The sequence below is a fragment of the Hyaena hyaena genome, unplaced genomic scaffold, assembly GCF_003009895.1.
Source record: "Hyaena hyaena isolate Hyena2069 unplaced genomic scaffold, ASM300989v1 scaffold_251, whole genome shotgun sequence".
NCBI lineage: Eukaryota > Metazoa > Chordata > Mammalia > Carnivora > Hyaenidae > Hyaena > Hyaena hyaena.
This window is the reverse complement of record NW_024080883.1, coordinates 1,642,781-1,657,266: the sequence shown is the minus strand read 5'-3', so window position 1 is coordinate 1,657,266 and position 14,486 is coordinate 1,642,781. Positions and strand designations below refer to the sequence as shown.

Sequence of the window (14,486 nt, the reverse complement as noted above, 5' to 3'; positions counted from 1 at the left end):
ATTTCCCCTCATTTTTCTGGCTTCCTTCCAATGAGTTCTTTCTGAGTTTTCTTTTTTTCTTTTCATGTGAGTGATATATTCTTTTTATAAATCCTTTGTAGTTTGTTGAATTTAATGGGGCAACCTATCATCTTCTAAATTTTATGGTAACTTATATCATTAAAATCCAGGAGTTCTAAACATGTTTAAATTAAGCTTTTAATGTCTGCCGAGGTCCACATTAGAAACAAAAAAAACACAAAGGCCTAAAACAGTAAAGAAGTATATTAACAGTGGAACAAATGAACCCTTTGTTGTCTGACTTTAAGCTGACATGCTTCTTATAAGACAAAATCAGACCCAGATAGAGGTCTACAAATGACTAGAAAACTTCCAAAGACCAAAGGGAATCATTTTTAAAAAGGACTGAGTGAGTCAGTGGCAAGTACTGCTTCACATAGAACTGAAATGATAAAGATCTGGCAACAAGTGTGCCTTTGGAGTTAGAGCAAACAAATCCTAGTAAATAGAGGCACTACGAGGTCATGAGTTTACCTGGTATTTTTAAGACCCTATAGATTAGCAAGACAATGTATTTGAAAGAAATGATTGCTTTTCTTAATATGAATGTATGCCCTCTCTGCATTTCCTGGCTTCTGTATGTGTGCACACACACCTGTGCGTGTGCACACATATATACAAACATATTCATAATACATCTGTAATAATACTAAATTGTAAAACAAGCTAACTTTCACGTTGATCTTTCTTCATGAAACAGTTTTATTTTAGAAGTGTATGGACCTTTTTGGTACTTTACTGTGGAGGGCGCTAGGGATAGGATTTTTGTCTTCTCATTTTCTTTCTTTGGCATAATAGTCATATGAAAAAAGGATTCCCTATTAAATCAGAGCTCATTAAAAAGAACATTCTTCTAATTTGTAGGGATGCATCCCAAATATGAAACAGATGCTATGGTTTAACAGATGTTTGAATGCTGGTATCATAATTTTAAAGGGGTAAAATGACTGCAATAAGCCTATTCCAATTATAGCAAATCAGCTTATACTCAGACTTAGTTTCTTATAACATCCAAGTAAAAATATATGCTTTTGATAAAACAGGGTCGCTAAAAAATAGTTTACCAAGAAAATCCTCTCACATTATTATTTGCACCACATGAATATGATGCCATAATGCTAATAGACTGTGTTTTAGAATAACATTCTAAATCCTTTGCAGTTTCTAATTAAACATAAATATATGCACAATGGATTAATCAGCATCTCCAAATAATCACCAATAGAAATATGCTTCCTCAATTTTTCTATTCATGTGTATTTGATATTCATTTTTCTTAAACTGCATATAATATTTAATTATTTTGGGTGCCTCTTCAAATAAGTATAACAGGATACGGAGGAAGATTTTTCCTCTTACCCAGAATTGGTGCTATTGTCTGAAATATGAAAGAATAGCTTTAAATTCATACATTTCAAAAGGAAATCTACCAGTAAGCCATCTTCAATTTGGGCCAGATCCTTCTCTTGGGATTTATAAAGAGATGGTCTAATCCAGCTACTACCCCATGTACCCCTCTAGGGGTTCTCTCATTCCTATCCCAGCCCCCAAGCCATCAGTAGGAGGGGGACTATCAAAAACGATCCAGTCATTGGGAATATTTTGGTTTTCCTCCCTGTTCTGAAGAGGGAAGGAAGGAATTGCTTTCTACTCTTCATCCCTGCTCCCTGTGTGGGACAAACAAAGTGAAGGCAGCTCTGCGAGACAATTTGTTCCTGATTGGGGTGTACCTGCAATAGGTGTCTTCTCATTCTTTGGTGAGAAGTGAGAAGTGTTTTAGACATAGACATTGCTATGCCCTTCACCTGTCTGACCAGGTGAGAAAAGAGCTGAAGGAAGTTGGCAGCAGGGAGAGGTTTGGAATAAATAGCCTGCTGTACTCCGTTTTGGCGCTGTAAAGATGCATGAGTTTCCACAGGTCAAGTCAAAAATAGAAAGTAGTTCTGTGTGATCAGGCAAGAGGCCGTGGGACCATCATGGCAGGAGGGTTTGCAGAGAACAGGCCTGGGACAGTCTCTCTCATTAGGAAATACACACTAGAGACAGCTTTGCTCAGGACACTGATGAGCTCCCACAAGTTTGAGTGATGTTCAGTCAGTTTCCACCAGTACAGCTGTCCTGGTACTAACGTTACCAAGTTCTTCCCCTCGTTAGTAAAAAGACTGTGACCCAAACCCCCTGAGTACCCTTGCTGCAATTTCCACAGCATCCCTGGGGCCTCCTGATCCTTCCAGCAATGGGAGGATACTGCAAGGGGCCCGCAGGACCTATTCCAGCCCTTGGACCATATCCCTTCTGATCTGTTTGCCCCCCTGCCTCTTAAATAATTTGTATGTCATCCCTGCCCTTGGAATCCCGTGACAAGGTCATTCAGTCGTGTATAGTGTAGGAGCAGATAGAAAAAGACAGGCATAACCATGGGCAGTTAGTTTTGCCTCCACTATTGCTTCTCCTGTTTCCTACAGCAGAAGCTTTAGGACTTGTAAAGGAAAGAGCCAGCAACCAGCCCAGAAACTAACCGCTTTCTCTACCCCACCTCCGTTTCTACAAGCTGACACAGGGGAAGGCTGAATAGTAGGTCTCTTGAAAATACAGGGGCTGTTGCTTGCAAGAAATATCTTCTTGGTGAGAAGGAAGAAATATTCTAGGCATGTACTTATTGCTGTGCCCTACACCCACTTGAGCCGGCAGTAGGCAAAGGAAGGAAGTTGGCAGCAGACACAAACAGACTTGGGTTGGCCTGCACTCTCAGTTTTGGCATAGTTTTACTTCTTGGGACCCCATAGCTAGGAGATGCCCTGGGGAAGGCCCTGCATCAGGCATTTGATTGGCATTTTAAGCTGGGTGGATTTTTAGTAGCTGAGAGTGACCTGACAATTCTGGGATCTGGTCCAGGTATTTTTCAGGAATCTACTCCAGCTAGGAATGGAGTTGGTATAGTGCTGTTGAGGTCAAGGAATTGAGAAAAGAAAATACAGTTCTTTATGTTTGAACCTACATGTGGTTAGTACTGTTCAGTTAATCAGTTGCTTAATTGGTGCAGGTACTATGATGTGTTTCCTTTTATTTTGAAATTAATTAGGTCAGGTCATATAAAAAATAGCAAAGCATCCCCTTGGAGAGGATTGTGTATTATAGCTGCTATATATTTGGAGGACACACAGAGACATCTTTTCCTGTATATTTTAGCAAAGAAAATTCTACACTTAAAGATCTCTGGTATCAGAATTGCCTAGTATAATAATATACATAGTTGATTCATTTATTCCAATAAGTAGTAATTTTTGAGGATCTATTCCATTTCCATAACCATGAGGCTGCTAAAGTTACCTGCATATGGATATATGAATAGTGTTTCTCATGGTAGGGTAACCTGCGAACCTTCTAAGGTCAATGGTGGGAGCACACTTAACCTACAGGTGTGGTTTTGGTATTGTAGAGTTGCCACGAGAGGCCAGAGCATATGCCTAAAAATATTATCCTTTGGTTTTACTTTTCTTTTTTGGAAATACGTGTTCTTTAAAATAGAGTCTAAATGTTAATAGCAGAAACTCAGTTGTATTATCTAACCTAAGATAATAATGACTTTAATTATCTGCTGTGTGGTAGGCACTTTCCTAAGTATTTTATATGTACTCATTGAATTTTCACACACATCCTCTGAGATAGGTATTATCATCATTCCTCTTTTTACACATTAGGGGACAAAAGGGCAGAGAGGTTTTGTGACTTGCCTGAGGTCATGTGGACAAGAAGTCAGAGCCTCTGTAGAAACCCAGGCAGTCTGTCTCCACAGCCAGACTCTTCCACACTGGGCTGTTCTGTCTCCTTGTTTTAGATGAATGTAAAAAACTCTGCAAGTTGCTTGTTATAGGACTTTGCGTATTATAGAAGGCTCTATGGAAGACAGCTTACTCCTACACATATATGTGTATGGCTGAATAAGATGACAGATTTTTCAAGACTGCTGTCAAAGAAATGGAGCTGATATTTCCTTTTTAAAAAGTGTCTGTACTTTTGAAACTGCCAAGATACATCTTACACCCTTAAATAAGTAAGTGCCTGTTTGTGAATATACTTTGGAAGATAACTGAGAGGAAATTATGGTGTAGGACTCCTGTCCTCCAAGAACTTCTTCTCCAGTTGCAGAGAGATAAGATACAAAAAGTTAAGGAACGAGAAAGAAGTGTGCAAACGGTTTCACAGGGAACCATGCAGTGAAATGACAAGGCTCTACTTGTGATGGATGATGATATACACAGTGAGTTTGTGAAGCCAAGAAAGGGGGAATTGATACTAGCAGGAGTGTCCTGGGGACCCAGCACAGAGAGCTCAAATAGGGTTCTTGATGAAGGAGTTGTTTGGAAACGGGTTGAAACTAGCAGCCTTTGGGCCACATTTAACTTGCAGAGATGCTTTTGGGGAGGGCACTAAATTTATTGACCTGTATTATTTACATTTCAATTAGTGGCTAATACTTTAAAAGTGGAGATTTCAAATAAATGTGTTTGTCTGACTTCTCATGAAAATTTAGAGAATCTGGAGACACTGGTCCAACCTTCCCACATGAGGACGATTGGTCAGAGCCAGTAGTGCCTGCCTCCTTGGAGACACCTTCACCGTGCTCTCCTTTCCCTCTGGTCCCTCTGGAGCCCTGGCTCTTAAGGGCAGCAGCCCCTGCCAGCATCCACCTACCCTTGTGCGCCTCCCTCACACAGTGCAGATTCTGACTTGCATTATCAAATGGAGAGATGAGAGAGATACAGCAAAGGGATAAAGGGGTGGAGGCAGAAGGCATGAGATAGGTGTGTGACGACTAGACCAGATGCACAGGAGTAATGGGCTGTGCTAAGAGACTTGCGGAAGGTGGAGTGTGGCTACAGTCAGAAGTGGGAGGGTGTGGGACGCCTGGTTGGTTCAGTCAGTTCAGTGTCCGACTTTGGCTCAGGTCATGATCTCACTGCTGGTCGGTTCAAGCCCCATGTCAGGCACTGTGCTGACAGCTCAGAGCTTGGATCCTGCTTTGGATTCTGTGTCACCCTCTCTCTGTTCCTCCCCAACTCGCACTCTATCTCTCTCTCAAAAATGAAAACATGTTAAAAACAAATTAAAGAAGTGAGAGGGTGTTTAGTGTGCAGCAGAGAAACTTGTGCTTGAAGACCATGAGGAGCAACTAGAGATTTAAGGAAGGGGTATGCAGTGGGAAAGCAGACTTCCTTGGTAGCTGTGTGTAGAATGGAGTGGAAAACTTCTGGGGACATCCAGGTGTGTGAAGATAAGAGCCAGGATTGGGGAGGGGCGGTAGAAACAGATACCAGGGACGCTATGGAGGATTTAGTTGGATTCCATGATTGGGTCCATTTGAGAGGCAAAGCGAAAGGGGAGCTGGAGATGGCCCCAGCTCTGAACCTGAATGCACAGGAGAAGAATGGAAGTGCGGAGCCCTACTTGAGGAAGCCCAGATGAACAAAGAGGCCTTGTGAACAAAGAGGAAGCCCCACCAGCAGAAAAGAAGAGATGAAAGATGCCGAGGGATGGGGACAGCTGAAGAAATCCAGTACTGAGAGAGTCCACAAGAGAGGGGGTTGTTAAGGGAAATGGTCGAGTTTAGAAAGCCAGAGGCATGTATTCTCTGAGCACAGAAGGAAGAAAAGTAGAAAACAGTCACCACAGGATTGCTGAGTTTGGTCTGTGGTACCTATTGTCTGAGTTCTATTTCTTTATCTCAGTTTATGAAACTAGTAATGTTTTAAGGTTAAGTTGAAGGAAGAGTGCTGGATTTCTCCACATATATTCCTACTCCTCATGCATAAAAAAGCAAGATTGTAGATCTGGTGCTTCTGACAGACTGGAAAAGTTATCTTTATCCCTATTTATTAAAAATAGATGATGACATTTTCAGACACCTTAACTCCCTAGTTTTCCTCACATTCTAACTTGCAATTAAATTAAATTAAAACAAAATTGGTAGATAAAGATGAATTTATTCTATTATCTATAAAAATTAAGTCCTAGGAAGGATATTGGCTCATTTTAAGAAAAGCTGAATTGTGATAGAATTACAGAGATTACCTACCATATTGAAAACAGTAGGAAACGCGATCTCTTCAATCACATCAGCATTCCCCACCACTACCAGGTATGGGTGTTGTTTGATCGAGGTGACTCCATTTCAGTTTTCTGTGTGTCCTCACAAGCTGTTGACATGCAGACTCCCCACCTCCTCATCATAGCCCCCTGAAACCCGGAATCTCAGCGCACAGCTCTCACCTCAGCCCATTCTATGCTGCTGTCATACAAATGAATCCCAATATTTATAATGTATTTGAGGGGGTCTTTTTTTGAAACTGTTGTATTTCTTTCCATAGCTATTTAGGCAGAGTTGTGAGTCATTTTTAGAAAACTCCCATCCCAAAACTTTTCATTTCATTCCCAATTGCATCAACTTATTTTTGGAGATACTGAAATATAGGAATTCTCCTAATGACTTCCTTTAACACTTCTGGGGGAGACTTTAATAGATGGCCCATGGAACAAAGGCCACCCCACCCCATCCAGAGTCTTCAGGATGGGTATAATTTCTGAAGAAATCGTGAGTAAAGAGAAACATTTAAGCCACCTTTTCACCTGGTCGTGTTAACACAAACCAAATAGAAAACTACTTAATATGCTCAGATTTCAGTGTTGAAAGATGCTTAGACCACTGTTCTGTGACCAGTTATCTTTTATAATAAAGAAAATTGAATTTTCTTAGCAGCAATGCTATTTTTTATTCTCTGAAACCATCAGGCAGTGTATGTTTATGGCAAAAACATTCTGGTTTTATTTAATTATGGGAGAAGTGCACATCTTGGAAAACACTGCTAAATGCCATCCTAGGGTTATGTCTACACTGTTTTGGCAGATAATAAGCCAGTACAAAATGACTGTAAACATACCTTGGCTGCAAAACATTTGTTTTGTGCTAAAAGGCAGAGATTTTGAAATTGAAACTTCTTGATTAGTGTCAGTGGGTCTATTTTCACACTGCCTGGTTTTTAATCGAGCTGGATCCTTTACAATAGACAGTGAAAGACAAAAGATAATTAAGAGTGAAATAGTATGGTACATTGGAGCAACTTACCCATTTCTTTGTACCAGTTAAAGGGCATCTACTTCTGTAGTATTATTCTTATCTAATACACATGAGTAATTATTTTTCGGTGGTCATTTCACTGTCTTTTATAGCAGAACACATTAAAGAAATGAATCGATATCTTAACGTTTATAGAACGGAATACATTTTAAAATGTCTTTGATTCAAAGAGATAAAAGCTTGTTGCAACACACATTTACTATGTCTCTGTAGTCCCCCATAACAAACCCTGAGCCAGTGTCATGATCTTACCTGAGCTGAAAATGGCAATCTCCTTGAACCCAGGAATATAAAAAATAATCCCTCCACTACACATTTTATCTCACCTCTTCAATATTCCTACCAAGATTTTTCATTGTAATCATTTTGAAGAGGGTGATTTTTATACGTCTGTCAAAGATGTGCATCCTTAGTAATCTCCAGTTTCAACATACTCGTTTTCATTTTTCTTTCGGGGGTAAGTTACATTTCTTCCAGCTCATCACTGTCAGGCCATTCTGACTACACAAAAACAGAGAGAAACTTCAGTGAGGTTTCAGATATCAGAAGTAAAACTATAGTATTGGTGGTTAATTTTCACTGGTGTTCTTGGGAGGCATAAGTAAGGACAGTGTGAATGCTTGTCTAGGCCAAGCAATAGCATGGTCCTAATTAACATTGTTTCTTTATAGACTTGTGAGGTAACTTTCTTGGTACAAATGAGACTGCATTTTAGACTCCTCAATTACCTCAGAACTAATGAACCATTTAATTCATGACAGTTATCTGTGAAATGCCTTCATTTTGAAAGGTACTAGGCTATATTCTTGGAGGAGAGTACAGAGGTGACAAAGGATCCATTTTGTGCCCCCTGAGTTACAGTTATAAAAAATATGGTGCCTGAGGGAATAGACCATAGATATCAAATATTTGTGCCAGGCATTTGATTTAAAACATTAGCATTCTGACTTCTTTGAATACAGCCATGGGAATTCCATCCAGAAGGTGTCCTGCAGACATTTTACATCCTCACTCTTAAAGAAGGTTATTGTTCAATTTAAAATAATAATGGAAGAATAAATTGTCATTTACTAAGGCATATTTATTTCAAGGCTTGATTAACAACCAACCCTCTAGTAAGGGCAACTTGACTAATTAATAACAGACATTGATTCTGTGCTTCCCACAGTGCAGTTTTATTCACCTGAGTTCACACTGATTTATGTTCCTCTGTGTCCACTGTGTACTTATCTATTTGCATGTCCATGCATTTGAACAGAATGTAGTTTGTATCCACTTTCATAAGCCCCACTAAAGTTAGTTGATAAATGCACTCAAAAGTAGATGTTTGTACCCAGTGGTAGGATTGAGTTTAACTATATGTTTAATGAGAGTAGCTTCTTGAATGGTAACTGATTTAAGATCTCCTGCATCTAATTTTTTTTTATATTTGTTTCTCCCAATTACAGAATCATTCAACCCTAGAATGAAAAAATTAAAGCAAAGTACTAGGTATATCAGGGCTGTGACACGCTATCAATGATATCCATAGGACTATTACTACTACCGTCAATAGCTAAGATTTATTCTGCATGGCACAAGGCTACCAGAGGATGATTGTCAGAATACATTTATTTCTGCTCTGTACTAGGCACTAATTTTTTTAAAAATTTTTAATGTTTCATTTATTTCTGAGAGAGGGAGACAGCATGAACAGGGGATGGTCAGAGAGAGAGAGAGAGAGAGAGAGAGAGAGAATCTGAAACAGGCTCCAGGCTCTGAGCTAGCTGTCAGCACAGAGCCTGATGAGGGGCCTGAATCCATGAACCATGAGACCATAACCTGAGCCTAAGTCAGACGCTTAACCGACTGAGCCACCCAGGTGCCCCACTAGGCACTATTTTAAGTGCTTTACATGTCCAACTAATTGAACCTCGCAGTATTCCTACGAGAAATACTATTAACATCCATGTTTTATAAATGGGGAAACTAAAGCGCAGAAAGATTTATAGAAAATGAGCCAATCAGGGGCCCCTGGGTGGCTCAGTCGGTTAAGCGTCCGACCAGCTCAGGTCATGATCTCGCAGTTTGTGGGTTCGAGCCCCGCATAGGGCTCTGTGCTGTCAGCCAGCTTCAAGCCTGGAGCCTGTTTCAGATTCCGTGTCTCCTTCTCTCTTCGCCTCCCCTGCTCACACTGTCTCTCTCTGTCTCAGAAATAAATAAAAACATTAAAAATTAAAAAAAAAAAAAAAGAAAGCCAATCAGAGGCAGAGCCAGTGTGTAGTCCTAGACAGTCTGGCTCCTGCACCCCTCCCTTTTGGAATAGATTCTTAATATAGGATTTACTCACACTAAGAGTGATGGTCCATAACTATTCCCAAGTTGCTTATTTTATGTGGAAATACAAACTATTAGTTCCTAGAGACTTTTGAGACTTATTTCTAATAATAAAATGTTTGATCCTATAGAAAAGAAGATAAAAACTGGGTGCTCTCCCCTAGTCTGTTTGCTCTGCATGCCTTTTCATATCCCTGATGGCTGTAGACTGACTTTTCTGGGTGCCTGTGCGCCCTGATTTCCAGCTGGGTTCAGCCAATGGGAGACTCTGTTGTGAAAATATGGAATAGGGGGAAGAGAGCAGCCAGGATGTGCAGGGAAGGGTGCAGTTCTTCGTGACCTGGGTAACCAACCTGTTCCCTGCATTAAATTCCTTCTGCTAGATATGCTTTAAGTTGTTTCTGTTTGCCTAGTTAGACTCTGACTGGAATACAAGCCATTTTCATTTTCTATTTGGTATGGTTATAAAATTCGCTGGGAGAGCTGTTGGCATACTGTGACCAGATTTCTGCAAGATTTTTGACAGATAATCTTATAATGTCCTTGTGAACAAAATGGGGAATTTAGATTGGATTATAAAACATTCTTAGATTGCTAAAGTTTATTAATGTTCAAATCAACCTGATGAAAGGGCTCTAAAAGTCTGCCCAAAGGCTCTGTCCTTAGCCATGTCCTATTCAACATTACCAAAGATTTGGATGAATACATAAAATGCAACTTTATCAAATGTGTCCATAACACAGAGCTGGAGGTTATGTAATTCAGAGTTGGAAAGGATAAATTTTATAAGGAAAAATGGAAACTCTCACAGCTATGTACAAGAAATAACATAACGTTATAGAATGGGAGAGACCAAGCTTCCCAGCATTTTAGGTGGGTAAAGAAATCCAAGATTTTCATTGACCACACGCCAGAAGTATGAGTTGGTTTTTGTTTTGTTTTGTTTTGTTTTGTTTTTAAAGTGACAGAGGGGAGATCCATCTTTGGGCCCATTAGAAGATAAGTATATCCCTGTTAGCTGACAAGTACACAATTCTGCTTCTCATGTAAAGCATTATGGGAAAGCTAGGAACTTACTCTGAGAAAGATATAGCTAAATCCATGTTTGCCGACCCTTGTAAAGCTTTATGTGTAAAGTGTTGTGTCTGCACACACTTATTCACTTTTGCATCACAACAACCCAGTGGAGCATATATTGTTACCCCAGTTCTCAGGCTTTATTTCCTCATATGAATTCAAGTCAAAAATACATAGCTCACTGTGCTGTAACCTTAGGCAAGTGCAGTGGTTCTTGGTCACAAGCCCAACTTACTTCAAGAAAACCCAGTTCTCACTTCAGGATGCCATACTGCATTTAGGTAAGAGGGTCCCAACTTCTGAGAGGTCAGTAAGGCTTACATATTAAGGGAACTGAGATATCATGTCAGGAGAAGAGACTTATGGGAATATAACACCTGTCTCCCAGGATTTGATAGTCTGTCTTATGAGAGAAAGCGGATTACTTAACATGACTTCAGGGAATAACTAGTATGATGGAGTGATAATTTTTTCCTCAAAATTTTAAGTATTTCAGAGAGAACCACCCTCTAATACGCTCAGTGTCTTTGTGCAGAAAGTTGGATAATTAAGTCTAGGGAATATTGTAGTAAAGTGAATTTCCACATGGGGAAGAATGTTAAATTAGATTACCTAATATGACACCCAGCTCTGAGAGTCTGATTTGTGTTTATTTGGGTTTTTGGTTAGTGAGATTTATGATTTGTAGTTTTTGACTCGGAGTTATTTGTTTTATTTTTGTAGTTTCACTTCCAGCAATATAATTGTTTTTCTTATAATTTAGGATTAACATACTCTATTTGTGGGGGGAAAAAACCTTTTAAAGCCCAAAACAAGGAAGTAAAGCATGACTAGTGGCTGGTGTAATTACTGCCACAAGAAATATTATGCTATTTCCTGGAATGTGTCCCCAGAGTGAATGTCTGCATTTGTTCCATTTCATTCCTAGCTGTGGAATCCTATCAGGGATGATGAGGAGAATCATTTTGAAATATATTGAAGCAGAGAATGGAGTTTGCAAAGTATTATTAGGTTTGCTCAGAGGAACCTATGCAAATACAAACTATTGACATGCCACTATAAAACCCAGTGCCTGTTTGGGACATGGCTCCTGCAGGGAATTATTAAAGGTCGCCAGAGTGACAGTAGCTGAAAAACCATAAAATTTACCTTGAGGATGCCTTTCCAGGCTTCTTTCTAGAACTAGTATTGTGTCTGCTCCAATGTGGGAGAGTTCTTCAGTTAGGACTAGGATGATCGAGAAAGGAAAGTAAAAATTATTTCAAAATCACTGCAAAAACAGCACATTCTCCAATGAGAATAAAATACACAGGGAAGATTAAGTGTGTCAGTGTGTCAGAATTAAAATAACATTTTTGCTTGATCTTACTTCTGGTAAGTTTTTGCTAAAGGGGAGTTCTCAGTCTTCATAACTACTTGCTAAGGTCTAAAAGTTAACTTACACGATTTCCCAAAAAAGATAGCTCCATTGTGAATCCATACCATCTCAGATCTTCCCTGTGAATAATCTGAAGAGCTGGGTGCTCTTGTCATGTTCGTTTTATGTTGGTTTTTTTTTTTTTTTTTTTAAACTTTCATGATCTGCCTCCTCGCACCCTTCAATTTCTTCTCAGGCTTACCAATTATAATTCTCACGGAAAGATCTGAGATGCATTGAAAATTCTAAGGGGAAGAATGAAGTGAAAGAAGATATCCTATTTAACTGAATCTCTTATCTATTTAAAAAATGAGTTTTAGGGATGCCTCAGTGGCTCAGTCAGTTTGACATCCGACTCTTTGGCTCAGGTGTGATCCCAGGGTTGTAGGATCAAGCTCCATGTCAAGCTCCACCCTGAGCATGGAGCCTGCTTAAGATTCTCAATCCCTCTGGGGCGCCTAGGTGGCTTAGTCGGTTAAGCGTCCGACTTTCGCTTGGGTCATGATCTCGCGGTTCGTGGGTTCGAGCCCTGCGTCGGGCTCTGTGCTGACTGCCAGCTCAGAGCCTGGAGCCTGTTTCAGAGTCTGTGACTCCCTCTCTCTCTGACCCTCCCCTGCTCACGCTGTCTCTCTCTCTCTCTCTCTCTCCTAGAAATAAATAAAACATTAAAAAAAAATTTAAAAAAAAAAAAAAAAAGATTCTCAATCCCTCTCTCTCTTTACCCCTTTCCCCTGCTTGCTCTCTCTTTCTCTCTCTCTCTCTCTCAAATTAAATTTAATTTCATTTAAAAAATTTTAATGAGTTTTATAGACATAACATTTCTGACAATTTGCCATTTGACACAGTGGTAATTTTTTTTCCTTAAATAGTTTATTATCAAGTTGGTTTCCATATAACACCCAGTGCCCATCCCAACAAGTGCCCTCCTCCATTCCCATCACCCCCCTTCCCCTCTCCCCCACTCCCATCAGCCCTCAGTTTGTTCTCTTTTAAGGTATCAATTTCCTAACTCACATGCTTGATTTAGGGGCTCAGCAAAACCCAATACTTTTTTCCCTCTAAGTTGCTAATACAAAATAGGTAAAATGAATAACGGAGAAATCTCCTGCTCTGCCCTTGGCCTAATCAGCATTGTCAGCTTCATGATGAATCCTCAGAGTCAGAGAAGGGAACTTACTGATTTTTTTTTTTTTTTTTTTGGTTACATAAATCAAGGCATTTACTCTGGTGGAGCTTCTGCTGCTGGTCTTTCATCTCCTTCAGGCATCTGGTGGCAGGCCTTACTGTGGCTGCAGAAGGGCTACCGTAGGTCTAGGCACGTCCGCAGCCGTTTTCACACCAGTATGACAGTGCCAGGTCTCCACAGCTCCTCTTTTCATCTTGATTTTGCTACAGAAGGAGCAAGCATACTTAGCACGCTGGCTCATTTCAATGTGCTTTACCATTTTCCTGAGAGAAGCAACACTAACAGGTCCCATATTGACCGATCATTCCAACTTTCTTGATGCTTTAACCATGTCCCCCCAAACTAAGTCTCAGCCCAGAGAATGATCTTTGGGGTCCTCCCATGGGGCCTGGCACTTGAGAGCCTTTCAGGAAATGATTATGAATGAAAATCCACATATTGAAAATAAATTCTACAATAAGCAGCAATTTCCCCTTTCAGAAAATAGCTTTAGATGGAATTTTCGAGGTACCTAGGAGCCGGAGAGGAAGATGGCAAGTGTTTCGTGTAAGGTCCTATGTGTGAAATTGGGGGAGTTTTAAAACATAACCAGATTGCTGCCAGATGTGTTTTGGTATTCAGAATTTTTCAGATTTCAGAAAAATGATATAGTACATGCATCTTATGCTATGCAGTTAATTCCCACAAGGCATAATGCAAATGCATGAAGATGCTGATAGCAAAAGCATATGAATAGTCACGTTAAGTGTGAATTAAGATGTTAAGCAATTTCACATTAGTTCTGGTCAGAATTTGCAGGCCAGTAAGTTCAGATTAGATCAAGTCTGCCATCAAATTAGTTAAAACAAAAAAAACCACCACTTAGTTTTCACTACTTTTGTGATCCTCAGATTATCTGTCAGCATCTGAGGCCTGTAACGCTTTTTTTTTATTAATCAGAATCTTCTGTAGTTATTTAACAAATCATCTACTCATTTCTAATTTCAAGTGGATAGGTACAAAATGTTGCTATTTTTCTCATTTCCCCAAGAAAAATGAAAAGGTAAACATCTAAACAGTCTGGGGATTATTTAATCAGTATTGCCATCAGTATATCATCTCACTTAAACCTCACAGAATCCTGTGAGACAACTGTTCCTGCCAACCTTTTTATTTTACAAAGACAGCCTAGCAGTGAGCAGTGAAATGTCTCATTTTAGGCCACAGAGTTAGCAAGTAGCAAAACTAAGACTCAAACTCAGGTCTTTCAACTCTAGAGCCCATCTTCTTTCTACTAAATTTGTGTTTTCATAGAA

General features: G+C 39.7%; 1 protein-coding gene across 8 annotated transcripts in view; it reads left to right on the top strand.

Annotated features, from left to right (window-relative positions):
• Positions 1-14,486, top strand: part of BBX (BBX high mobility group box domain containing) — a 276,768-nt gene that overhangs the window by 225,846 nt on the left and 36,436 nt on the right. The gene's annotated exons all lie outside the window — the stretch shown is intronic.